This window comes from Peromyscus maniculatus, chromosome 1, assembly GCF_049852395.1.
Source record: "Peromyscus maniculatus bairdii isolate BWxNUB_F1_BW_parent chromosome 1, HU_Pman_BW_mat_3.1, whole genome shotgun sequence".
In the NCBI taxonomy this organism is placed as follows: Eukaryota; Metazoa; Chordata; class Mammalia; order Rodentia; family Cricetidae; genus Peromyscus; species Peromyscus maniculatus.
This window is the reverse complement of record NC_134852.1, coordinates 176,782,855-176,807,172: the sequence shown is the minus strand read 5'-3', so window position 1 is coordinate 176,807,172 and position 24,318 is coordinate 176,782,855. Positions and strand designations below refer to the sequence as shown.

The following is a 24,318-nucleotide window of genomic DNA, read 5'->3' as shown; positions in this document are numbered from 1 at the left end:
GAGCCAGCTTGGAACTATGCAAACATTCATCTGTATCAATGAATTTCTTCACAAAAATAAGAAAATCGCTTGCGTTTATGTAGAGCCAGCTCCTGCTTTTGTTACTGACAGTCAAGATCTGCATTGTAGATGAAGCATTTGCAGGACACACCCAGCCTCATTGTCCCCTCTCTTTTGTGACTTGCAAATCAAAATCCCTCTACAGCATAGCTTAATTGAGATTCATTTTTCTACACTTACCAATTTTCTCCTCTTGTTTCATTTCCTCCGGGTTCATCCTGAAGGAAGAGGCTCTGATAAAGGGCATTGTTAGTGGAGAAAAGGAAGTCCAGTAACTTCCATGAGAAGATAATGTCTTAAAGAGAAAGGGTTTCACAGCAATGCTCAGGGACTTCAGTGGAGGGCGGCCATCTGCCGGGCTGCTGAGTGTCTTTGTGAATGTGTATTCTTGACACACATTACTTCATCACTAAGTTTCTAAAGAGTGGCATTGCTCTTAATCTATATGAGAGATCTCCAGGCATCTCTATGCCAGAGATAATTTTTTTAAAGGGACACACATACATTATGTGCACACACACACATACTACATATGCATACTAAAATTATTTTATAGAAATTCTAACAAGTTTCTTTCAAGATCCAAAACAGCAAAACTTATGGCCTTGAAAATTAGCTTCTGAATTATGTTACTAATGTTTAAAAACTTGGGAATTTCATATGAAAGTCCCAATTAGTGTATTATTGAAAAATTATAGTCTTGATGCTGCTGGGATTTCAGTCTCCCATAATTCAGCAATATTTGTCTGAACTCTTTAGATTTTAGAAAATAAAAAAGTGTCAGGGACAAGGAAAGAATCTCTAGTTAGTGGAAAAATACAGACCCCCGATAAGATAGGGAACTAGATCATCTTACAGTCAGGTTGCCTAGCAACAGGACATTGAGTCAGAGCCCTTGATCCTCTCACCCTGTAAACATCCTATACAAACATCCTGTTAGCTTGCCCCACCTTATGCAGATGACAGCTTTTAGCTCCCCAGACCCTGCAGGAACTATATAAGCCCTTCTGGAAGAAAATAAAGTTGCACCTTGATCAGAATCTAGACTTGGTGTGTTTTCCTTTGTATCTCCTGTCCCTACATTCCCTCCTTAGGGTGGTCGAGAACCCGTTGTAGCCCTGCAGGCAGGGCAAAAAAGAGAGTACTACAAATAATTCTTCAGGAAAAAATCCAACAACTTTGATGAAATGGGCCAATTTCTTGGAGACCACATATTACCAACACTAACTCAAGGTGAGACTGATAATTGGGATAGTTCTATGACTCTTTTTTTTTTTTTAGTTCTACGACTCTTAAAGACTGTCTCGATTGAGAAAGAATAGGCTTGAGGAAGGAGCTTTGTGTTAGTGTGCTGGGTTAGCATGTATGAGGAGGGCCTGAGTTTGATTCTCAGCATCATTAAGAAAAAGGTCACAGAAAATGAAGAACAAGAAGGAGAGAAGGGAGAGAAAGAGAAGGAAGAGGAAGCAGGAGGAAGAAGAGTGTCTCCCTTAATGGAGGAGAGCAGAGAAGGAAGAGGAAGTGGGAGGAAGAAGAGGATCCCTTAATAGAGGAGAGGAGAGGAAGGAGAGGGAGGCTGTTAGAAGAACCATGTCTTTTGATGGATTAAAAAGCAACATCCAGACACTGAAAGGATAGCTCAACAAAGCAGGCAGAGACCCAGAAATAAACCTAGTAATCACGACTAGTTGACTTCAGACAATGATGGTAAAGTAATTCATGGGACAAAGCACAATGTTTTCAGGATAACGGAAGAGTCAACATAGCTACTCAAATAAAAACAAATGGACAATCTGCACAGACACTTCACCAGAGAGGATACACGGATCTCAAATAAGTATGCAGAAAGATATTCCACTCTGTTCGCCTGGAGGGGACACACATTAAAACTATGACAGAACAATTAGAATATCAAAAATAAAAGTTAGTGCTGATGCCAAGCCAGGGACTGATGAATCTACACATCGTTGGGACTTGTGTACAGTGTGGCGTTTGTGGGAATGCAAATAGAACAGAAAGCCGCTCTGGGAAATAGTGTGCCAAATGCATATGATGTTAAACAGATGCTTACCATATGACCCTGTAATCTCACTCCCATGTATACACCCCGGAGAATTAAGTCTTATATCCACATAAAACCTGTGTACAAATATTTATAGCAGCTCATTCATAATAGCTCTGAACTGGAAAGAGCCAGAGCCATTTACTAGGTGAACAAGTAAACAAACTGATATGTCCATGCAACGTTCCACAATAGAACTACATTAATGGTTTGCCCAAGTTTGGATGAATCTTAAGGGATTTTGCTCAGCGAAAAGGACCTGACTCAAATGCCACATACCGTATGAGTTCATGTGTTTTGTGTTCAAAGAGACAAAACTCTGAGGGCATACACGGAGTGGTGCTGGAGATGGGACAGCTGTGACACGGCAAAGGCTTCCTTCCTTGGGTGGTGGAAATGTCCTGTGCCCTGAGTGTGGTGCTGGGTGGGTGAATCTAACTCACGTCTAAAATTGATAAGAACAGAACCCACCAGAAAGGCAATTGCACTGTAGGTAGTTTAAGAAAAGCAAGCAACAAACACGAACACAGGGCTGGCGAGATGACTCAGTAGAGAGAGGGACTTGCTGCCAAGCCCGAAGACCTGAGTTGGATCCCTAGAAGAGAGAACTGAGTCCCACGAGTTGTCCTCTGACCTCCATGTGTGCCATGGCATGTGCATGTACACACACACACACACACACACACACACACACACACACAAAATAAATAAATGTAGTAATGTAAAAAAAATACATTAAAAAGGGCTGTGTATTTTAAAATCTTTGCTCAGAGTGCTGTCCAGGTTGCATCCCAGCTTCTCTGCGCAAATATCGAGGATGGTCCTCTTTAACAGCAGAGCGTCAGAAAATCTCTTGAAAGTCGAACCTCTTCTGAGAACTGCAGTCAATAGTAAGGGAGCTGCAGCACGAGCCAGGCCGCTGTTTCAAAGCAAGAGCAGTAGGGAATCTGAACGTTCACCATGCTGCCAAGTTCAACAGAAAACACAAATATTTGTATAGCTTTGTAACAAAAGAGAAATATGGCTTTTGGCAGAAGGGCCGTAATGGTACTTGTGGCTTTAAAATAACTGAGCCTTGCTCCCATTATGTGGAAATCACATGCAGATGGACTGAATGTCAGTGACTGTGGTGCTGTCCCAGGCAGAGAAGCCCAGACTGACAAGCAGGGCAATCCATCTCCTTGTGAAGATGTGGCAAAGCCCAATGGCTTCTTGGTATTGGCCAGTGAAGGGCTGTGTGAACTGCTAAGAAGGGTTGGGAGGATCACTTTGCTGAGTGGGTACCTGATTATTTCTATTTGCAGCTGCAGAGATAGACTCTTAAGATTTTAGTTTGGGGATGGTGTGTTTGGGTATCAAAGGCAAAAATTCTGGGCAATTTGGGGTGACTGGATATATTGAGGGGATGGTGGTTTCCAGCACCCCTTTCATCCAAATGCAAAGCCCTAGCCATCCCCTCTACTTCCCTTTGCAGTGGATGGGATTAAATACTTCAGCATTTATGGCGATGGGGTCAGGAAGAAGAGGTCAGGTAGGGTTCTTTGGATGCAAGTAATAAGACCAATTTTAGGTGACTTAAAAAGAATGTAGTAAAAGGAGAAAGACTCATTGCCAGTGGAACGAGCTAAAAAGAGTAGCAGAAACCCAGACTGACAGCCTTCCTGACCAGGAAAGGGAGATTATACATTGCCCCCATTTTCACTTCAATCTAGCATCTTCTCAGAGTAAGTCGAGTCACACACCCACACTTTTTGCATGGGAAAGGAGATTGTGTTGAGTGACAGGTTTTGATCAAGGGAAATTCTACAGAGGTAACCTAGGTGTCTTTGTTTCTCAGACAGAAGTTGGGATTGTTCAGGGAGAAGCAACAGCTTCCAGACATCATGGTGGGTTTTAGACATTCCTATGGAGTGTTTGGATAGGTATGGGTTGGGAACAGAGGTGTGGTGACAGTGTCAGGTGTCATGGGAGAAAAAACCATTGACCTAGGAGCTACACGCAAATGAGATCTCCCTGCTGGGAGCTGATGAGAAGATTTCAAGGGAAGTTGTTCTTTCCCGGTCTTTCTATTTTTCTCACTAATGATAGAAGGTCCTTAAGACCCTTGCTCTGCTTTTGATATGGCTTAAGTTTGTCTCTCAGACTTTCATGTGTTGGAAGCTTGGTCCCCAGTGTGGCAGGATTGAGGTAGTCCAGCCTCTAGGAGCTGAGGCCTAGTGGAATATAATTAATCTACCAGATCACCATCCTTGGAAGGGATTATTAAAGATCTTGTGGACAGGAACAATTCCTATGGGAGTGAGTCATTGTAGGGAGCGTACCATTTCCCTCAAACCTCTCTTCTGCATGTTCTACCAGACTTGCACAAGAATTTGGTCATTTGGCCCAGAGTGCACATCAATGAGATCAGTTCAGAGTCTTAAGAGTGAATGGTCACAATGGGTAAGATAGGTTAAATGAGAATATAATTTATGCTTGATTTCATTCAAGCAGCCCATTGTGAGGATGACAAGCCGAAGTATTCCCATACCTTTGCATTGTATTTGTACCCCGTATCTTTATTAGTTCCAAGTTTAGGACAGAGTTTGGATATAAAATTTTGGTTCCTAACTTCTGACATGACTAGGGCCTTTCAGATATGAAGAACTCTTTGTAGTGTCATGGTCTCTTGTCCCATTTCTGTATTCTGTTTAAGATGAAATTGTCCCTTTGTCGGGTGCCTAATTGACTCTGTCTATACTGACATGTCTACATTCATGTGTCTGTGTGTCTGCATGTCTCTGTGTGTGAATGCATTTCTCTGTGTGTGTTCAACAGAGAAACAAAACATGGGTAGGGAAAAGCTGTCTTATGAAGGCCAACGCCTAGAAATGTTTGTTCTTGCTTTACTTTTCACTTTCTAGTGTGTGGGAGGAGCCGTGCATACTCTTTGGCTTCATGACATGTTGACATTCAAGAGAAGAAAGGAAGTGTTTATTCTTCAGAGTTAAAAGAAAACAACTGAGGCAGATGCGTTCTGTCCCTCTTGGTCTTGCGAGTCCTTTGCCAGCAGGATGAACTTTCTATCTTCCCTGGTGAAACATCCCTGCAGCTCCTGATCAACAGTCCTCTATTCCTTTGCTTCATCAGTTAGAAGGGAGAATATCATTGTGATACTTGACCATATAAGGGGGGAGAGAGAGGCCCAGCTATGATTCAGTTCTTCCCTCCTGTCAGAACTGTACATACACTGGAGACCTTTTAAGGAAACGTGGTGTGTGCAGAGAAATCATCTCAAGGCAGTCCATCCATTTTCTATGCTGCTGCAGAGTTGGTGCCTGCACGCTCTGTGTGACTCCGAAGTAGGAATCACAGGGGCCTGTTGGCATTAGGCTTTGGGAGGACAATTCAGAGATCATGCTCTCTGCTGAATGCAGTCAGCATCGGACTTTCTATTAACGGCCCAACTCACACCTGAATTTCTGACTTTTAGTGAAAATGTTACCAGTGCCACATCCCAGCCTTCACTGGGGTGCTCCCCTGTCTGTTATGGATGGTTATGATGGGCACAATGACACATCCCCTCCTTCCTACCTCTTTTAGTTGTGATTGGTTGTGTCCGTACTGTTGTGTGTTCACTTCTGGAGAAAGATAGATAGAGAGAGAGAGACAGACAGACAGACAGATAGATGGATAGACTGCTTTAAGCCATAGACGGTTCCCTTAGTGCCTCCAAGATCTTAGATAAGTCGTGTAACTCTCAGAGACTCAATGTTCTCAACTAAAAATAGAGAAAACGAATGTGATAAAATGCATTCAAAGTGTTCTTCAGCACAGAGCTGGAAACGTTATGAAAGCTTGGTGAATGGTAGCCATTGTTGCTGTTATTGTTGGTGTTACTGCATTAGCTGAAGAGCGAGCGCTATAGGTTTGGGGTCTGTGGGTAGTATTCCCTGGAACCCTGCTCTTCTGATCTAGCACCATTTTGACAAAGTGATTTGCTTTAAGGGCCAAACACATTCATACCTAGTCTTAGAATCCCCGAAGAATGACTTGGCAGGGCTCTGCATAGCAAATGAGGTGAGGTGGGCCAGGGCCTGGCTCTCCACCCGGCCACCCCTCAGTTTATGGAGTTGGACAAACTATCTAATCTCCTGGCACCTTAGTTTTGCAGCCTGTGGTCTGGTGATGAGAGTTGTTTAAATCCAGGCATTTTGGTTGCCAGGGGCAGAAACAAATCAAATCAGAATAAGGGCAAAAAGAAATGATTCACTACAAAATGATAGGGATTTCTCTGAAATAAACTATGTCTTAATTCAAAAGCTGGGGAAGGTAGAAGAGAAAGAGGCATCTCAGAAGATGGAGCTCCATCTTGTGGGCAAATAGATGACCCCCCCACCCACCCCCCTGGGTTGCAGTCAATTCTGGGCTCATTTCTATCTTGAAATCCACCTTGTTGAGTTTTACTTTGCAGCATACAAAAGGTCAGGTTGATAGGATGAGCCCAAAGGACCGAGTCTTAGGGTTTCTATTGCTGTAAAGAGATACCATGACCATGGCAATTCTTTTTTTTTCTTGTTTTTTGAGACAGGGTTTCTTTGTGTAGCCCTGGCCGTCTTGGAACTCACTCTGTAGACCAGGCTGGCCTCAAACTCACAGAGATCGGCCTGCCTCTGCCTCCTGAGTGCTGGGATTAAAGGTGGGTGCCACCACCACCCGGGTTCATGGCAACTCTTATAAAGGAAAGAATTTGGTTGTGGTGGCTCATTTACAGTTCAGAGGTTTAGTTCATCATCGTCATGGCAGCATACAAGCAGACATGGCTCTAGAGCAGGAGCTAAGAGGCCTTATATCTTGACTCACACGCAATAGGAAGTGGTCTGAAATACTGGGTGTGGCTTGAGCATATATGAGACCTCAAAGCCTGCTTCCACAGTGACACACTTCTTCCAACAAAGTCATACCTCCTAATAGTGCCACTCCCTTTGGGGGTCATTTTCTTTCAAACCACCACAGACAGGAAGGATAGAGTGTATGTTTTTAAATGTTCCCCTGTTCTGGGACAAGCGTAGTGGTCATGATGTTGCCCTCAGAGCAACCGTATCAAAATTATCCAGGTCCAAGGATCCACGCAGAGGCCTGTCCTACCAGAGGCTTCCACCCAGCACCCAAGAACCCCATGCCAGCTTCCTTAGCAATGGCACTGCTCAGCTGAGACCTTTTTCTGCTTGAAGATACTAGAGATGCACAGAACCATCTAGAATAAGAAAGCTTATAACACAGTGCTTTGAGAGAGCTAAAAGGGTAACTATGGCAGGGTTGTCTTATGGGTGATTTTCTATTCTGGATGCCTTAGTCTACTTGGGGTATGTATGGTAACAAAGTTTCATAGACTGGGCATCTTGTAGCCTACAGTAATTCATTCCTTACCTTCTTTGAAGGTTGAAGAGTCCAAGATTAAGGCAGCAGCAGATTTACTGTATAGCGAGGGCCTGCTTCCTGCCTCTTAGGTACCATGGCTGGTGGGGATAGGGTAGAGGCCAGTCCTGAGCCCACACAGTCATTTCTTACATGCCCTCCTGCCAGATCCATATCTTAGCAGGTTGCCACCGAAGTGTGGACACTTTTATTTGATGCCCTCAAAAGTACCCCTTTTCCCACCAGAGTGCAAGTTCCTCTATAAAAGTCTTTCTTGCATCTGTGGAACAGTGACTGCGCATTATAACCAGGCCCATCCCGAATTCAGCACACAGAGGCATATTGGAGTCCTCAGAAGCTGTGGGGCCAGAATTTGTGAGCAGGCTTTGGTAACTGAGAAGCATGAGGTCTTTTCACTGTGCTGACAGCTTCCCTCAGTCAGCGTGTGGGAAGTCAGCAAGGAAGGAAAACCAACCCCTTTCATCAGCAGAGATGTTGAATCCAACTCTCATTTACATGCATAGCCACGATTATCACATGGTGGGCTTTCCAGGTAGTGCCTGTGTCTGAACCCCAAAGCAGCTAATATTATCTGATGACTTATTGCACAGTTTGTAATGTGCATTGGACTTGTTACTGTGAATAGATGCATTCTTTCCCATAGGTTACTCAGTCACTGTCATTTGCATGTAGGGCAGTCTCCCTTTATCTGTAGTTTCAGTTATCCACGGTCAACCATGTTCTGAAAACATTAAATGGGAAATGTCACAGAAAGACTGTTCATAGGTTTTCAACTGGATGTTTGTCGGAGTAATGAGATTAAAATCTCACGCTGGCATGGGACTCATCTCTTTGTCTAGTGTGTCCACACTGTATATGCTGCCTGCCCATTGCTCACTTGGTGGTTATCTCAGTTATCAGATGCATGAGGGGTATCTCAGCATGTTAAGTAACCCTTCTTTTACTTAACTGGCCTCAAAGCACATGAGCAGTGGTGGCTGCCTGCTGGGATTGTTCTCCTTTATTCTTATAGTTGAGTTCTTCAATTTTATTGTTTAATATTAGTTGTTTTTGTTATTAGTTATTGTTGCCCATCTCTTATTGTGTCTAATTTAGACATTAAACTATCACAGGTGTATATTTATAAGAAAACCACAATACCACGTTTATATAGGGTTTGACAATCTCTGAAATTTCCCACAATCTCTGGACATCAAGGAATGTACCCTCTAGATCAGTGAAAGACAACAATTTCCCTCAACTCAGTGTTGTATATCTTTCCTAGAAGAAGCTCCAAGAATAAGAAATGCTACTTTATAGAAGTACAGACTCCTGGGATCTAACAAAGCTATGTAATTCAGATTTAATCAGGAGAGGGGCCTTGAAATTTGCTATTTTAATGAGCTTCTTGGGAGACTCCAGAAAGTATATGAAGCATCAGCTTTCAAGAAGCTAGGTGGGTAAGCACACTCCCTGCTCCCTCAACAATGTTTTCCAGCTTGGCAATGGTGAGGGAAACCTTGTCTTTGCTGGTGCTCTGGGTTGGACCTGAAAGGTTACCATCTGGGACACTATACATGCAGTTTGCCTTAAAGTTTAACACAAGTTTGCATTATGTAATGTCAGCTTCCACTCTTGTTTGGTTGGATATACACATTTGGCTTCATGATCGGAACTAAAAGCCAACTGTCTTTTTTCATTCCTCTGGAAAATCTGTTACAAATCAATTAGTTGCCGTTGTTACTGTGTCAAAAGTACTGGGCAACTGCAAGAATCAAGGGTTTCTTTTGGCTCACAGTTTGAAGGTCCAGTCCATCACAGTGGGGAAGTGTTGGCGGCAGAAGCGAGAGGCAGCTGGTCACATTGCATCTACAATCAGGAAGTAGAGAGAGATGGACGCTGGTGCTCAGCGTGTCTTCTCCTTTTCATTCAGCCTGGTCCCCTAGCCCAGGGAATGGTGCTGCTCACAATGAGTGTGGGTCTTCCCACCTCTATTAACCCAATCTAGAAAAGCCTTTACAGACGTGCCAGAACCATGTCCCCAGTGACTCTATCAAGTTAACTGTCCTTATGAACCACCGTAAGGGATTGACAATGTTTTTCATTCTATTTGTTTAGCTTTATTTGTTTATTTTGGAGGTGTGCTTGTATATGATGTGTGTGTGTGTGTGTGTGTGTGTGTGTGTGTGTGTGTGTGTGTGTTTGTGTGTGTGCATGCACACCATGCATACACATGCAGAGGCCAGAGGAGAATGTTGGTGGTTCTGCCTTTATCACTCCTTGCCTTATTTCTTTGAGACAGGATTTATCACTAAGCCTGGAGCTGTCCTGGCAGCCATTAAGCTTGCTGGTGGGTACCCGGGACCTGAATTTGGTCCCTTTTCTTGTACAGAAAGCATTCGTACTCACTGGAAAGTCCTCCTACCTCATGAGACTGGCCGCCTTTTGTTCTGACTGTTTTGAACTTTTCAAGAAGTTTGGTCAATACTTGAGCAGTAGGCTGAAGTTCTGGGGATGCTTGCATATAGGTCTACTATTCCTAATGGGCATTTTCAGTTGCACTGGATTTTTGACAGAGGCCAAGATGACTGTGGAATGCAATGCTCAGAAATAAGTTTTCAGGAGCCTCTGAAAGCAAGTATAGTGTATAGTATTACAGAACGTGGTGGGGACAGTGGTGGACAGGAAGCAGGCTTGTCTTTCAAGCTTTGCCACAGAGGAGCTAGCCCAGGGCTCTGAGGAGAGTTACACCCTTCTCTGCCCCACATATGTACCCGGCCACCTGTACATGCTGGAACATGCCAGGGCCGTTTATTTTTTCCTCATGACCATATTTAGCCTCTCGCCTCAGGCTTTTGCTATCCATAAGCCTGTAAGTGGCCTAAATCCCACTGTGAGCTCCAAAATGAAGAAAACTCTCCCATGATTAGCTGCCTAACTGAATATGTGAAAAATGCAACATGTCATTTTATTATTAAATTTAGTACTCAAGAACTCATTAGAACACTTGAAAATAATTTATAGGCTGGATTTGCTCATTCTGAAAGGATTCTTGAGTGTGCACAAGGGATGAGAGATCTTTGCCAATAGTTAATTAAATGAGTGACTTGGAGGTTCATCATTTCAAATGCAAAATTACAGAAATCCTTTCAAGATGCCTTTGGAGCAAAAAGTAAAGATTTGTATGTGAAATGTGGATTTGTTTGAATATGTTTGACATGAAATAGGGTGGAGACACACACACACACACACACACACACACACACTCACACACACTTAAAGACATACTCACGAGTTTCCCATAATGCATTGCTATTGAACAGGCCACAGGGTTGCAGGAAAATGAAATGCTTTGTCCTTAATGGTTTTGAAGACAGTGTAAGATCTTTAGGGATACCTTCAGTGATGTGACCATCTTGGGAGGGTATAATCCCCTCTTTCTACTTCAAATATGTCCTAAAGGGACTTGGAAGGTCATATCTACTCTGCCTGAACCCAGAGGAAGCAGTGAAGAGCTGCTGCATGCCGTTGTGTTGGATGTATCCTTTATATAAGGTACTACGTAGTAAGAGGCAGTCACGTGGAGAGCCCCCCCCCTTTGAATGCTATGATGATGTTTTAGCAGATGATTTTCATGTGTTCTGGTCTAAGGAACTCAGTGCACTACCCTACCCTTGGATAGCTGGAAATGAGGTTTGGGTAACACATGCCTGGGATGTGGGGAGGACCACTCTGTCTCTGAGGTTTCAGTACACGGTCAGCTGGCCTCCTTGCTTTGGGCCTGTGGTGGCACAGCACATCGTGGTTGCAGTGCCTAGTGGAGGTGATCTGTTCACTTCATGGTAGGCGGAAGGCAAGAATGGGGGACTAGCGGGGAGGGGGAGAAGGAGGACGAGGAGAGTCCAAGGTCTCAATACTCCCTTAAGGACGTGGCCCTAGTGCCCTAACTTCCTTCTACGAGGCCTGTCTCTTGAAGACTCCACTGCTTCCCAGCAGGGTGTGGGCTCCAGACCAAGCCTTCCCCCCATAGGCCTGTTGGGGCACCAGTGTGGAAGCTGTAAGAGGAGTCTGAAGGCACTGTCCAGGCTCTGGCCTGCCGGAGTATTGCCCCCTGTCCTGTCATTTCAATCTCTCCTCTAAGGGTGGGATCTTGACGGGAAGGGAGCTGTTTGTCCCTGTACGTAGTTGTTCCCAGAGCCGGGGGCCCTCATATTTCTACACGCGTTTCTACCTGCCTCTGGCTCTTTTCCACCGGCAGCCTGGCTTACTTCCTGTTCTGGCGGTTTCCCTAAGCTCCCAATGGGCTCCACCGGCAATCAGACCTCACCAATACAAACTCTCCCACCAGGTCCCTAGAGAAGAATGATGGGACAGTGGATGGCCTTCTTATTTTCCTGGGAGTGTCTGCTTCTCCATTCATATCAGGAACTCTGTATTCTTGCCAACCTATTTTGGTTCCTGTCCCTTAGCGACAGCGAGGCCCACCGAGAGGATCTGTCTCAGCTGTAGCTGGCACAGTCACCCTGTCCACGAGCAGCTGCTTTTCCAGCCTTCTCCCTCACCCTACCTCCACCTCCCTAGGGCTGTCAGCTCGGGGCTAGACTGCTCAGGTCACTCAGATACCAGCGAGCCTTGCCGTCACGTGTGTTGGCCATGGGTGTCCCCACTGGCTAGGCCGAGGGTGGACGTTCCAATTGTCTGTTTTCTCTGCTGAGCTCAGAGTTTCTTGCAGTTCAGGATTAGAGGGTGGGCTTTCTGCTTCCTGGAATTCTCTTCACCTTTTTCTCCTGAGCCTCTTTGGAAAAAAGCAAATTGCTCACGATCTGATCCCTGAGGTGGATGAACAGAGTTTGACATGTTCTTTCTTCTCGGTCCTCACGAGTGTTCAGTGGCAGTAGAATCCTTTGAACCACACCGGTGTCATAGCCATATAAAGGGTAGCTGCTGCGTTCATTTGAACCAGTGTTTTCCAGCATGTGCTGAATGAAGCGTTCAGCCCCAGAGGGTGCTCTGTGGGAAGTGTGTGCTGTTCCTCTAAGCGTTCCAGTGAAAGGAGTACTTGGTTCTCCATCTGTACAGGGATGGAGGCGTCACCAGACCTCCAGGCTGTTTCACACAGAACTACAGCAGCACTGGCTTTGGTAAACTGAGGGACACTGTACACAATAGCAGTGAGATTGTTAACACTTTCAGCCACATCTTGTGCTCTTTCAGAGACTTGTCCACTGTCGCTTAGATTTACTCCCAGCTTCTAGTCTCATTCTGTGGAGCTGTTCATGCTTGTCTCTTCAGGGGTTCGGGAATGTAAACTATGTTTTCCACCTATGGCTGTGTTCTGATGGCTCCTGTGACGCCTGTGGGTGCCCAGCCAGAGCAGTTGCCCTGCAAGGCCTCCCAGAGGTGGGAGGGGATCAGATTCTGGACGCCCAATGCACTACTCCACCGAGTTCTTAGCTGACTGGACAGATCAAGCTGGACAGTGAAGAAATAGCCAGCCAGCAGTGGGGAGAACTTGTCACCAGTGGTCGTTGGGGGCCTGCTAGGGTGTTTCCAAGTTCTTAGCCTGTTATTCAAGAAATTGAAATAAAGACTCAAACAGATTTACCAAGCAGCAAGAAAACTCTTTAATATTACAGATCAGAAAGAACTATGCTATTAAGAACAACAGCAGGCCACAGGAGGGACAGTACTGGAGGGGCCTGGTTATTGTTGGGGCGTTTGTAGACTTCAAGAGAAGCAGGTACGTAACATAGGCTCTTCTTTTTTTCCCCTCAAAACTATTTATTTATTTGTTTGTTTGTTTATTTATTTAGTGTGTATGTGTGTGTAGCTTAGAGGAGAACTTGTAGGAGCCGTTCTCTCCTTCCACTGTGTGGGATCTGGAGGCTGAACCTGGGTCTTTAGGGTTGGTGACATGCTCCTTTACCCACTAAGCCATCTGGCCGGCTCATTCTCTGTTTTGATAGTCAGGCTTAAATTATACAAGCCTTTGCTCACTGTGCGTTTTTTATCCCATGATACATCTGATTCTTTTTCTCTTTCTTTTTATTCTATGTGTCTTTTACATCATTTATTTTGATCTCATTCATTTCCCCATCCCTTCACATTGGCCCTCTGCCCTGTACCCCACCCTCCACCCCTGATAAAATAAAACAAAATTTAAGAGAATAAAGGAAAGAAAAAAATATTAAAAATCTTGTCATGGAAGCTGTAGTGTGACACAGTGAGTCACACAGTAAACCCCTTTGTCCATGTATTTTTATTTGCAATCGTTCACTGCAAGAGTCACTGGTCTGGTTCGAGGCCTCTGGTTTCTATTACACTATGGATGCTGGGCCCTCACTGGGACTCTTCTTGGAGATCCTGTTGTTGCCCTGTGTTGTGGAGATCCTGCAGCTTTGGGTCTGTGGGTCAGCTTCCTTCATGTGCTCCCGCAGATCATAGTTGGGGTGCATGTTGGGGTAGGCCAAGTCATAGCCCTGGTTCTGGGCCTGGGCAGCTGTAGGGTTGGTCCACCTGCCAGTTCTTCCCTGTCCTTACCACCAGGGGGGGCTCTCTAGCATTGCCCCTTGTTAATTTACCTCTTGCAGCAATGAGTAGGGCCAGTTCTCCTGCCCTCATGCCCTCAGGGCTGGCTCCCCCACAGCCAGCTCTATTGTGTTGCCCTGTCCAGGTACAGGGACCACTCTCCCGAGTGCTGCAGCTGGTGAGGGGCTGGGACAGCCCTCCCACTCTTATGGCTCCATAGCCAGCTCCTCCCCTTGTCTCAGGCATTGATGGGTGGGAGGGGAGGGGAGGGCACCTCTCCTCCCACCATGCTGCCACATGTCATGAGTCATGGGGACAGCTCTCCCTTGCTCACAACATCAGAGCTGGGTCACCCTCACCTCACACCACCAGACCAACTCTGCTGTGCTGTCTAGGTGAGGAGCAGGTCCCGCTTTCCTGAGGGCTGCAGCTGATAAGGGGGAGAGTCAGCTCTCTTGTCTGTTGCAGGCAATAAGGGATGTGGAGTAAGGGGGGACAACTCTCCCCCACCAACGCCGTTGCTTGGCAGATGAGTAGTGAGGACAGCTCTCCCATGCTTACAACTTTGGGACTGGCTCACCTCCACCTCCACCCACAGGGCTGACTCTATTGTACTGTCCTGGTGAGGTGCAGGGCCTGCTTTCCCAAGTGTTGCAGCTGGTGGGGGATGGGGACAGCTCTCCTGCTCTTGTGATCTCAGGACCAGTTCTCCCACCCGCCTCAGGTGTTGATGGTGGTGGTAGTGGGGAGATAAATCTGTTTTTAATCACATTCATGATCAGTTATGTATAGGCATAAGATGGTAAATAGGGATTTTTTTTAACCATAAAAAATTCACTCAGAGGATAACATTTGTCTTACGGAGCATGTACCCCAAATCAGTCTATGCTGGATTGACCCCTTACATTTATGAACATGTTCTGAAGTATATTTGAATAGAAACTGTCCATGAAAAAGGAGTTTTGGGTAGTTATTAAGGGTAAGAGAAGCTTATTCCACTCTTCAGAGAGCAGTGCATGCAACTCAATGCATGTGGGGGCTCTAGGTTGCTAACAGGTTGCTAGGTGCGTTGTTCAGAGAGGGTATATCAATAGTACATATAGCAAGGGTCTCAGGCTGCCATGGACATTGTTAAATGAGGGGTATGTACATAGCTCAAACCAAGTGGAGTCCTAGGTTCCTAAATTATTCCCTATGCTTTCCTGTCTCAAGCTGGTATCTTCCATTTCTACCAGGCCTCTGGCCTGAAGGCTGACCCCTATATACTATTTAGAGACTCCTCTTTTCTTCAGACTTATTTTAAGGTTGGATAGTTGCAAATACTGCAAATGTATGGCAGAAGAGAATGTGGTCAGGATTTATTTCTCTCCTGACAGGTTTCTATCAGCTGGCAACATGCCTTTCCAAAGGTTCTGGCTGGTGCCAGGCAGAACCTTTGGATTCCAGTAATAGATATTTGGGTGAGAGAATATAGCTTATCTGGTACCTGCCCAAGGTGGGGGGATAATGGGCTTTCCACTGTACTTTTCTTCACCTTGCATGCCTGTGTAGACAGTAGCTGTACAAAACTCTCTTAAGATTACTCAAATGAAGTGAATCATCTCTTCCTGATGGGACCTCCACGAAGAGAAAGCATAAATGACATGTACAAGAATCTGAAGCTGCAGAATTGAAGGAGGCCTCATCAGAAGAGCAGTTTTCTGCATCAGAGGAGCGAGTCTGAGGTTGGAAGTGGTGGAGGAGGAGGCAGAAGTGCTCTTCACTGTTGCTGATGGTCCCAGAATCAGGGCTTCCCAGGAACCATTCCAACTGGTCCCCTCTGAGTGAGGGGATGGCTTGTTACTCTATTTCACAGGTAGAAAAGCTGAGTTTACTGAGTACAAATATCTTAGCCAAGTTCATAAAACCAGAAAGGGGTGGAGTTGGAAGAGGACTAGGGGTCCTGCCTATCCTTGCCAAGGCATTTGGACATGACTGAGCATGAGGTGTTTACGTGCTCTTTTGCCCACGCAAGAGTATTTTTTAGTGTCCAGCTCTATTTTCCACAAAAAGTCATTGGCCTTTCCATCAGTTGCTTTCCTCACAATGCTGACTCGTTAAACACAACCTTTTTTAAAGATAATATTAGAGCAGAACTAATGTGGGCTGACCTTTCCTGATACTTACTGGCGAAATTGAACCCAGTCCCACAGGACAGAAGCAACCATGAAAGGTAGGCACAGTCTCTTAATGGGCATTTATTTTCCCAGATGGAGATGGTTGCCTGGTAACTTGGTCTGGCTTCAAGAGAAACAGCAGCTTGAGTCACTTGATAAGACATAGGTCAGAGTCACGTGATGGAATGAGGGTTCAGGTAGGAAGTATTGTTCCACCCACGGACTTCCAAACTTAGTATGGCAGCTGCGTCTCACCCCCAGAGTGATCTCCTGGAACCCTGAAGGTTTAGGGCCCTGAATGTCTACATATGGCCCTGCTCAGGGAATAACTCATAGAAATGGGAGAGTTTGGGCCTTTAGGGATATTTGGTCTTCATGTCTAAGGAGCAGCACCCTCTGACAGAGAGCTGAACATGAGCCTCAGTTAGGGACCGGATACAGACATGGTGCATTTCTTTCATGAGGTCATTGGGCTGATCAGCAAGATGAAAGGAGGGAACTGCCTGCCTCTAGTACAAGTACATAGAATAAACAAAACGCCAACAATAACAAAAACAATCTTTGGATTTAGTGTAGGAAGGGGCTTGTGTTCCATCCATGCAAGTAAAAGGCCCGAGAACTCTGAGGAAACACCCAGACTAGTTAGCTACAGCTGTCCTCATCTAGCACACCTGGACTTGCCTTCTGGCCAGAGAGGCACAGCTATGGGGCAGGTAATCTTCCAAGTGCCTGTGTGGCTATGGTGGCACCGGGAGGTCCTGGCTGCTTCACTGAGCCAGAGGATGTTCAGCCAGACGATGATGACGACGACATTGGATCTCTTTCTGTGGAATAATTCTTTAAAAAAAAATAGTTCTTCAGAGTTGCAAATATCTGAAAGCCATTATTAGAGAGCTGGGATGCTGTCCCACTAGGCTCTCTGCTGGGACTGTTGAGCGGAGGCAGGAATTGGTAGATGGGAGTCTGCGATAATGCCAAGGAACAGACTATACGATTTCTTCCCTGAACTCTTTTGCCCTGTGAACTTCGGTGCCCTTGAGTCACACCATCTATGAGCTGTGCTATGAATAAAATATAGTTTGTCGAGTTCCCGTTTGATGGATAATAAGGTTGCTTCTGATTTGGCTTTATTTCTCTCCCAGGATAGCACTGGAATAGACACCTTTGGACGTGCATTTAAGTTTCTCTAGAGAGTACCCCAGGGGTGGGCTTGCTGGATGATAGAACATGATCGATTCTATTAAAAACTCTCAGATAACTGTATAATCCTGCTGACAGTGTTTGAGATTCTGTTTTCCCACAAACTCCAACACTCTCTCCTCCCTCCCCACTCTCTCTACACTATTTCTCTCCACTCCCCTCTTTCTCTCCTCTCTTCCTCTCTCTCCACCCTCCACCCTCTCCCCAACCCCTTTATTTTGCTATTTATTTCATGGATGTGGAATATTATCTGACCGCTATCCTGTGATTTACTGTATGTTTTCAGACTGACCAATCAGTCTGTCTCCTGTGCACTGCATGGGTCGTCTCAGATGTTCTTACTGCTTTACAGTATTTTATTGAGGTTAATGAATCCTTCAGCACACATTGCAAATATCTTTTCTAAATCTACAGCTTGCCCTCTTTTTATGGACTTCTGGCAGGAATGGAAATATTTGTAATTTTTAATGCCACTAAATTGATCACATTTCCTTTGCGTTTAAGTAGACACATATTCTTCCCTTGTTTCCTCTAAGTCTCACTGTAGTCATCCATGGAAGTAAATCACAGATGCTCTTCTGTCAAATGAGGCCTTGAAAGAATGAGTTTAGGTAGGAAGTGGGTTCATAGCCCACGGGAACAGACACTGAGGTCTCTGTGGCTCTACTGAAGCTGAGTCCACTATGAAACATGAGAACCAGGAGCAGATGTCTGCTTTGGGAAAACTGAACAGTCCTGACAGTTCAGGGAAGACTGCTGCCTCCCTGGATCCTTCTGGCCTCACAGAGTGGTGGCGCAGCCTTATACAGATGCTAATTTTCTCTGGTCTCTGTTCTTCCTTTACAGTGAGCACCTGTGCACAGTTTTTGTGTCATTTTAGTGCCCAGGTGTCTCTTCTCTCTTGCTTACAATGTAGACTCTGCTGTAGATATCACTCTATATAAATAAAACACTGATGGCCAGTGACCAGGCAGAAAGTATAGGCGGGACAAAGAGAGAGGAGAATTGGGGAAACAGGAAGAAGGGGGAGAGACACTGCAGCCGCCGCCAGGACAAGCAACATGTAAAGACGCCGGTAAGCCACCAGCCACGTGGCAAGGTATAGATTTATAAAAATGGGTTAATTTAAGATATAAGAACAGTTAGCAAGAAGCCTGCCACGGCCACACAGTTTGTATGCAATATAAGTCTCTGTGTTTACTTAGTTGGGTCTGAGCGGCTGTGGGACTGGCGGGTGACAAAGATTTGTCCTGACTGTGGGCAAGGCAGAAAAACTCTAGCTACAAGACTCCATAGATTTCTAGGGTACCCTTTAGAGAAAGATGCCAATAGAACCCAGAAGAGAAGAAAAGCAACTCTTTTACAAATTCAGGAGCCTTTGTTGTACTGAGAAATTTTCTCTCCCGGGTGGGAGCTGTCTTGACACTTCTCCACACTTTTGGACTCTAGAAGCAAACGAGTCTGTTCTAGGTCTCCTGAAGGCATTTACTATGCTTTTTAATAGCTTCCTTCAGAAGTCCCCGTAAGTCAGAAAATAAAGCAAAATGAAATCAAATAAGGTAACTTATCTTTCTCTGTTCTCAGTACACTCTTACAGAAGTCTGAAGGACATAGGACAACTGTCTCTTGGCCACCCCTTGCTCGGCTGGAGAACTCAGACCTTAAGTTTTTTTTTTTTTTCAGTTTCAGCTCCTAGGCAATTTTTAAAAATTATTATTTGAAGATAATCAGAACCAGGCAGTTCTATCAAAGCACTCAAGCACCAGGGCTGTGAACATGAACTTGGTTTCCCACACAGAGGCATCTTGATCTCTTACTATTCAAAGAGAATAAACCTTGCTTGTTTCAGTTCTGCATATTTATTTTCTTGGATCTTTGGTCAGTTTTCTGAAGCCAAGATTATTTTTCTCTTTCAAGTTAAGTCAGGATCTTTAGAAATCTGTGTGCCTTATGTTGCCAGACACTTGGAAGTGTGATAGGGAAGGGTCCTCTACTTTCTCCCATAGCAGAGGCATAAAATGAATATGCAGAAATGTCAAGATGAGGCATCAAAGGTTCAATTCTCCATTGCTTTATAGTTGGCCAGCACCTACAAGGCAAGAGGGACAAGGGACTCACGGTTATCTTGATCTTTGCCTTTTAAATATTCTCAGGCGATAAGTCTGCTTCCTTTGGATTGAGTAAAGATTCCACACCGAGAAGAGAGATAATGCTGTAACTGAGGAGGCCTTTCTATAGTTGTGAGAGGATTTTCTTTCCATTTGCAGGGTGCTAGCTCATCTGATCCTTACAGCCTGTCTGATAAGACAGGCCGAAAGGTGTTACTTCACATGTGGATTTTCAGGTTTAGACAATGCTGGGATGGTATGGGCCCCAGGTCATCCAACTCTGCTCATGTTTGTAAATGCTTGAAAAAAAAATGTTTGCAGTCATTTTAGTGTGAAAGCTCAATGTTTTGTGTCTATTTTACCTGAAAGTGTGAGTCATTCCATCAAAACAAAAATGGTTTCAGAATAGATTTAAGATTACTATTAGAAGGCTCAGGAGTATGGCTCAGTGCCAGAGTTCTTGCCCCCTGGGTGCAAGGTCATGAATTCAAGTTTTATCACTGGAAGAAAAAAAAAAAGAAAAAGGATCAGGGGAGATCTCTGTTAGAAAACCAGATTTAGATGAACTCTGCCTCATTCATATTCATGACCTGGACAGGCTTCTTTTAGAAAGGATTTCAGAGTACAAGTTCCTATAAGCTTTTTATTAGAGAGCATCCCCAGACAGCAGAGCCAGACATCAGAGGGCTCTGTGAGTGAACACAAACATGTAAAGATGCCAGAAAACGAACCTGAAGACTGCTATGTGCCTGCTGGACGTTAACAACATATGGGAGGCTAGCTTGTTTCCTAGGAGTATGAAAATGCTGCTAATTCAAACATGCATTTATCCTAAATACTCCAGAGGGATTTTTCATACAAATGAACTTTTAAAAATAGTTAAATAGTTGTGGTTCCCCTGCTCCACAGCCCATAGATCTTACCCTTTGAGGTCAGGCTGGCTAGCTCCAAATTCCTGGTCTTCCCACTTCAGCGTCCTGAGCACTAGACCACCATGCCTAGCTTTAAAATAAACTTTTAATTGAAGTATAGCATTCATGTAAAAAAGGCTCAGTACGTAAGTGTACATAGTCTAAGTGATTTTCACATAATAAACACACACATGCAACAGCCCCTGCTATGAAGAAACAGGCATTCTCATGCCTGCCTCATCCCGTTCTCCAACCATCCCCAGATCAGCAGCAGCACCCTGATGTCTGTCACCAGTGATTTCTGTCACAAGGTTTGCACCATGTCTAAGTGGAATACTGGGGTATCCCTTTGTCTGGCTGCTTTACTCCATGTTACCAATCGCTCCTTATGTTGTTCTACATTGTAGAGGTTTGCTCATTCTTGTTGTCCTATGGTACAGCACTGTGCTGTGTTGAATAAATATACTGTAATCAGTATGACTCTGCATTTCTCCATGATGAGATGCCGTATCTTCTCCAACACTGGCAATTCCATTCTTTTCCGGTAGGATTGTGGGTAGTGATACTATACCGTGGTTTTAGCGTGCAATTCCAAGTATGTTTCATATGCTAATTGGTCCTTTGGGTATCATCTTGTATAAAGTGTGCACATTTTACATTTTGTTTTTCTTTTCTTTGTGGGCTTTCAATTTTTAGAAATGATTCATAGGAATTTAAAATGTGGAAAGTGCACAAGAATTTTGTTGGATATGTGTGATGCAAATATCTTCTCCCAGACTGTGAAGGTAAAGGCTTTTAAAGGAGGGCCGAGAATTCAGAACACAGAATATGGTCCTGTGGACTCCTCTTGGTTCTTAAGAAAGGTGATATTTGGGATCTAGGCAAAGGGACCCAGATCTTGTTACCTTTAAATCTGTTACAACTTTCTTGTAGTGGGATTATACAATCAACTGGATGTACCCAAGAAACTTTGATCCCTTCCATAATTCATGTTGAAAGTTCATCCCCTCCAGGGCCCAGGTGTTGAACTGGTGAAAGATTTGAAAAAATTGGGGGAGCAGAATTTGAAGAGATGATGAGGCCAGCAGGGGTCCCTCCTTGTTATTGAATTTACAGCCCTATGAAAGATGCTTCATGCAGCAGGTGGCAAGTTGCTTTTCCATATTTTGCTTTGTGAGGACATAACAAATTCCTCACCAGGCTAAATATGGGCACTGTACTCTTGGGCATCCCTCCAGAACTATAAGAAATAACTTTCTGTTCTCTATAAATCACTCAGTCTCAGGCATTTTGTTTTTAGCATGACAAAATGTACCCAGGCAGACTTTCAGATGGCAGATCGTTTAAGATAGATTTTGACAAAGATTGGAAACGGAGGGTTACTCTGAGTTCCATGAATGGCATAGAAGGACCAGCACTATTCAGCAATAGCAGAAGGCAGGCAGGGGCGTCTTTGGGAAACAGAGAAGAGCTTTAGGAGCACAGAATACAAGGGGAGTAGAGGGGAAGCTGTTGTAAAGCTAAGACTGTGTCCATCTGAAAGCCACTTCTGTGGAGGTCTGCAAACCTTGGCTGAGGAGATGACTTAGTGCGGCATGTCCTGTTAGTCACCAGGGCTCCTTCTCCCTCGTAGGAGCGTTGCGGCCTCCACAGGCTTCCTACTTTCCTTCCTTGGTAGAGCTTTCCATTTGCTCCTGGCATACGGTGCCAGCTTGCACACCGCTCCACTTTCAGCCTTTGTATTAGGGGATTGTGGACAGCAGGGGCTTCTGGCCCACAGGAGGTCTAAACCAGAGTGTCTGCTTGAGTGCTGTGCTTGGGATGAGTCCCAAGTTCAAGGTAGGGACGGGAATTCCTTTCTGACCTTGGGGCACAATCAGTTTAAACGTTCAGGGTCCTGGAATTTAATTACCCGTCTTATCTCAGCTTGCAAAGCTGTAACCATGGCTCATAGTTGCAAAAGTGTCTGGTTCTTTACAATCCAGCCAGCGGCCACAGCCTGGTGCCCTCCTGACAGTGATTAATTGGGAAGGGTGGGACCTGGGGAAATCCTTTCCCCTCCCTTCAGTTCTGCCAACTTGGCTTTGAACCCACAAGATTGCTTTTAGACCAAGATTATGCTGGCTCCCTGTCTCTCTCACCCCCACCGTCTCCGTGTGTTGTACAAACTATTTGGCACTCTAGTGAGTTTACATTTGTTAGGTTAACTATGACCCACATTTCCCTGTATGCTCCATTGGCCTTCTGTGTGATTTATTCTTCCTTCTTTGAGCTCTTGATGATGAACTTAGCAGCTCTGAACATTCTCCTTTGTTCTAAAGTTTGTGGAGAAGTTCTTCCTTTGTTCCTCCCAGGATATAAGTGCAATTATATGTTTTTCTTAAACTGTCGAAAAGGAGATAAGCTAGACCCTTTGAGCTTAGTGAGCTCTAAGTATCTAAGTATTACAGAACAATATTACACACATTTCTTTGTTTGGGGCTTCATTCATTTAGGGTGGAGCCTAACACAATCGTTTGTTTAATGGCGTCTATATATCTGTGTTAGTACACTTCCTATTTCCATGACAAAATGCCAGAGAAAGTACTTCGAAATAAGGAAATATTTATTTTAGGTCAAAGTTTCAAAAGTTTTGGTTCAAGTTAGCTAGAGCCATTGTTTTGGGTCTGAGGTAAGGAAGAATATCATGGTTGTGGGAATATAGGACAGTAGTTGTTCACCTTATGGTGGTCAGGAAGCAGACTAATGATATGGTCCCCAAGGGCATAGCCTAAGTGACCTACTTCCTCCAGCTAGGATTCATAGTTCTGTTCCCTCTGAACAGTCTACTCAAAATGTGAATCCATCAGTGCACTGAACCATTAGGTCACAGCTCTTATGACACCATCATCTTTGGAAACACCCCTACAACCTGCCCAAAGGCATGCTTCATTAATCTTCTAGGTGTCTCTTAATTCAATCAAGTAGATACTTAAGATTAACCATCTCAACACCATAAGTTATTTGTCCATTCTCCTAGCACATTTGTTTATATTGTTTCAGTTATTATAAATAGTGATTGATCAGCCTTGTTAAATCTCACATTACACTCTGTGGAGTAACATCACACACTGGGCTCTCCAGGAAATGGTTCTAAAAAAAATTTGCCTGCAGGGAGTTTATTCTTTTCTACCTTAGAGATCAAAGTTGCCTCCATGATCAACACTATGTCGGTCAGGTTTCCATTACTGTAACAAAATACCTGTGGCAGTCTACATAGAAAGAAGAGATGTTGGTTCTGGTTTTAGAGGTTTTATTCCATAGTCACTGGACCATGTTGCCTTAGGGCCTATGGTGATTCAGCCCACATCAGTGGGAACATATGGTTCAGGAAACTGATCACCTCATGAGAAGTAAAAAAAGAAAAAATATAAGACCTGTAGTCCTGTTGTCCTTTTGAGGGCATGCCCCCAGTGACCCTAAACCTCCCACTGAGTATTACTTAAGGGTTTTCATAATCTTTAATAGTGCTGAGCTGAGGACCAAGCCCTCACATGAGGGCATTTAGGGAACATGTCACATCCAAATTATAAGAAAGGGACAGTGAAGACGATCAGACAGACACCTGACTACTGAAGACACATGAAAGGCCTCAGCCAACACATGAGGAGCCTGGGAACTGAAATAGCTTCACAGAGCTGCACCAACACGAGGAAGGACGGACCTTTGATTCTTCCACAGGGATCAGTCACTAACTGGGTTCACCTAACGGTGTGGCTCTCTGACTTTGAGTGTGACATCTCTTTTTAAAAAAATTTACTTATGTATTTTTTCAGGTATGAGTACTCTGTCTGCACACATGCCTGCATTCCAGAAGAGGGCATCAGATTCCATTATAGATGGCCATGAGCCTCTAT

At 44.6% G+C, this 24,318-nt stretch overlaps 1 protein-coding gene across 1 annotated transcript in view; it reads left to right on the top strand.

Moving 5' to 3' along the window:
- Positions 1–24,318, top strand: part of Pgm5 (phosphoglucomutase 5) — a 174,437-nt gene that overhangs the window by 81,973 nt on the left and 68,146 nt on the right. The gene's annotated exons all lie outside the window — the stretch shown is intronic.